Here is a 4,183-nt window from a genome sequence, read left to right as displayed (position 1 = left end):
GTTTTCTCAACCCCTCCTCTTGACCTCTTTGCCTTTGCGTTGCACTGGGTTGCACTTCCCCACCCACTGCGCGTGGCGCTACGGAAAGCCACATACATCAAACTTTTAAAACTTTAATTTTATTTTTATTTAGCAATCAAAGAGTAGACTTTTGGGGAAGATAAATAGCGGTTACAAAAGGCTAAAATAAACATCACTACACTGGTATTAAAACTACCAACAAACGCGTCAGTCATTGTTTTGACTGTCTGCAAGCTTGACCTACATGTCATCAGCTCCTTATAGTCACCTTATGATTTCAAAGGTCTTTACACAACACCTAAGTTAAAGATGATTCCCTTTTATAAGGACTGTTTGTGTAGTAAATATATTTTTATCTAAAATACTTCCAACAGTGTCTCGCCTCCTGGTGCATCTTTCTAATAATGTTAAAGGACATTTAAAATTATGTATGTGCTCTTGGTTTATTTCTGCTTCTTTGCTTCATTCCACTGCGGTTGCTTATTAAACCAACTTTTACAGACTGGCTTATATGGGATGTCACCTGTTTTAGAAATTATTTTACATTTTCCTCTATTCATTTTGTTGCTCTTAATTTTTCTTTCCGTCCAGAGCCTCTTATCTGAGCTGATGTTCTGTACTTACATTCCTTTATTTCTTTCATTTAAGAACACATTTGATCTTTTATGTATGTTTTTTTATAATTTTTATTTTAATTTCCTGTGTTATAATGCTGTGTAATAATTCTGCTGATCTAAGTCATTTTACTGCTTTTTATTGTGTTCTTTTTTCTTTAAATTGCATTGCATAATTTGAACAGCTGAAGACCTATTTTACTACTGAACCTTTTTCTTATCAACCTTTTTCTTTGCATTTATTCTTTCCTTGATTATAATTTTGTTGACTTCTCCCTGTTTGGCCTGCCTACTGATGCTAATTATGTATTTTTTACTGAGTTCCTGCCTGTGCCTGTCAAAGCTCTTTAAACATCTATTTTCAAGGGGGAAATAGAGTTATTATTAGTAGTATAATTATTAGTCCTCTTAAAATACCAGTGTATGAGTGACATGTGTGACTTTATCAAATTGAATTAATGAGCTTGCAGGAGTGAAGCATCAGTGCCATTGTCATAAAAAGAATAAATAAAAATATGGTACTTATAAAAACAAACCAACACAAGTGGCTAGCAACCACAGAGGCCCAAGGAGGACATGCATCCATACATTCAATTTAACTCAATTTTTTAGTGAGAACGTTTTGGTTGTTTTTTTGGTGTTCAATATTATTTATCTAGTTGGCTCAAGATGAAGATAGTAGTTTTCCCAATGTAAAAAATTAAGTTCTTGATATCTCAGGAAAATGACCAAAATTAACTCCTTCTCTTGCAGAAAAACTGCAATTTTATTCCAAGATGAGATAAAAGGTCAATATCTCAAGACAACAAAATGTACATGTTATCACAGAGAAATTGATTTAAATGACATAAACAGTGCCTTCTGAAAATATTCAGACACCTTTCATTTTTTTCAGTTTTGTTGTTACAGCCTGATGCTACACTTGAAAAACTTCCATTTTATTCTCAATTACCTACACCCCAAGGTGAAAACAGAAGTTAGAAAATTTTGCAAGTTAATTAAACTTAAAAAACTGAAATATCACATAGCCATAAGTATTCAGACCCTTTGCAAAAAACACTTGAAATTTAGCTCAGGTTCCCCCTATTTCTCTGGATCTTTGCTGAGATGTTTTTACACCTTTGTTGGAGTCCATCTGTGGTATATTAAACTGAACATGATTTGGAAAGGCACACACCTCTCTATAGAAAGGTCACAGCTGACATATCAGAGCTAAAGGTCAAAGGAACTGCCTGCAGAGCTCAGAGACAGGATTGTCGTAAGGTACAGCTCTGGGGAAGGCTACAAAAACAATCTGCTGCAGTAAAGGTTCCCAAAAACACAGTGGCCTCCATAATTCTCAAATGGAAGAAGTTTGGCACAACCAGGACTCTTCCAAGAGCCTGCCAAACTGAGGGAACGGGGGAGAAGGGCCTTAGCAAGAGTGGTGACCAAGAGCCTAATGGTCAGTTTGACTGAGCCCCGGAGATTCTGTGTAGAGACGGGATAAAGTTCCAGAGGGACAAACATCACTAAAGCCTTACAATGATTGTGGCTAAATGGAAGTCCCACACACACACACACACACACACACACTTAAAGGGGGAGGGGGTTACTTGGCCTGAACCCATTATGAAACATGGAGTGAATTCTACTGGATGCAGACATTAGGAGTCTTTTGGGAGGTTTAAGCTCCTATTCACAAATTACAGAAGGAAATAAGGCAGAGTTGAAAGGTTTTCTTTGAGGGTTTCAAAGGAATCGTTTATATCACTCAAGAGGGCTTGGTAGTACAAATCTTGATAGCATGAAAAATTATGTTTTAGTCATGTAGTCACTGTAGATAATCTGCATGATTTAGGACAATATGTGGTGTAATTAGTGTTTAATCAGTTTATTCCATTCATTTTAACATGATGCATGGGCTGAATCAGTACTTCTCCAAGTGATACTATCAACCACAACCATGTTAAATCCCCATTTAAATGCATCCTGTGTTTCATTCAAATCAAAAAGTTTTTTGACAATAAAAAGCAGACAGTAGACTAGACAATCCTTCATTTTATTCCAATGTGTACAGTAGATCACTATAGGAAGCTTACACAGTATATGCGGTTATCAGTCAATAGTTTATGCTCATCAAAGTGTACAACAACCTGGAGAATTTCATGTCAGCTACCACACAGCATTATTGCTAGAGACAACATGTTGAACAAGATGCTTCATGGTGCAACTTACAGTCCACTGAAATACCTGTATGAAGCAAAATGAACTTCATTGACCTCAACTAGATTTGACCACATGATACCTGACGCTTCTTCTGTCGTCTGTCATTATTATTATTTAGAGTATTCTGGTTAACATTTAAGCATTCAGAAAGATGGAAGACCTTCTCTGTGAATGAGACTAGATATAGCGATGCAAGATTTAATAAGGTTGCTCTGAAAAGTAGAAAAACCAAATCACATGGTAAAGATTGACTCTCTTGAGCTGAAATATTCATTAAAGACATCTTGAATAAGGCACCACACCATTCATCTTCATGTTAATGTCAGTGGTGGGCCTCTTTGGCTCATTAGCAAACACATCTCTGCAGAATCATACAAGACGCTCAGTACTTTGATTATTTATCCAAGTGGTTACATAACACCCGTGTAAAGTTAATCTTGAATACGATATGAGGTGTCAATGTGATGTGCAGGATTTGATTATGAAAGGTGAATGGAGAGTTTAATCTACCTGCAGCTCCATTTGGATTAAATCCTTCAGTAATGAAGTCATGAAGTCTAACAGTCTAGGCTCAAGATTCCTGCTTCGGGAAAAACTGTTTTCAGCAAGACAGCTTTATTTCTTTATCCCCGTCTGTCTCCTAAAATAGTGCACACCGTCATGCTAATGGCTTACCAGCTGAGAGACGAATGGAAACCAAAGTCACATTTGCATTTTGGCTCAACAGAAAAAAGGATTTAGTTTAATTTTTATACCCAACAGTCTTATTTGATATAGTTTTAATATGCTCATCAGCTCAATACTGCCTCACATGCAGCATATCTTTGAAGTCTCACTTAGATGTAACTTCTATAATATAACAATAATCAGAGACAGATTCAGTGACAATCAACAGAGCTTTGCAAAATTAAACAACTCATTAGACAATTCAGAAAAATATTAAGAAAACATACTAAGCTCAACAGTTTCAAAATACAAAGTTAAACAATCATAAAATCTATTTTAACACCTCACTTTTTTTAAACCACCTTGACGTGACCCACTACTAATATATAAATATACTGATATATTGCTTTATTGAGGATATAATGCTAAAAAATAACGCTAAAGCAACTTGTCATAATTAAATTCAGTCCTACAGGAAGGCTCGTTTCAGAGACTGCAGACACTGATGCTCAGTTACCTCATGGCTCAAGTATAGACAGATCATGACTAAAATTATAGCAGGATGAGGTTTATGCTCAAATCTCAAAGGGTCCTATAAAAGTTAAACAAAGCAGCAGAATACTGGGGTGAAGACACATCTCTTCAGTTTCCACTCTGCATTTCTAAGCCACTGC

The sequence above is a fragment of the Cheilinus undulatus genome, linkage group 2, assembly GCF_018320785.1.
Source record: "Cheilinus undulatus linkage group 2, ASM1832078v1, whole genome shotgun sequence".
Taxonomy (NCBI): domain Eukaryota; kingdom Metazoa; phylum Chordata; class Actinopteri; order Labriformes; family Labridae; genus Cheilinus; species Cheilinus undulatus.
The sequence above is the reverse complement of the archived record's forward strand: the minus strand, read 5'-3'. Positions refer to the sequence as shown.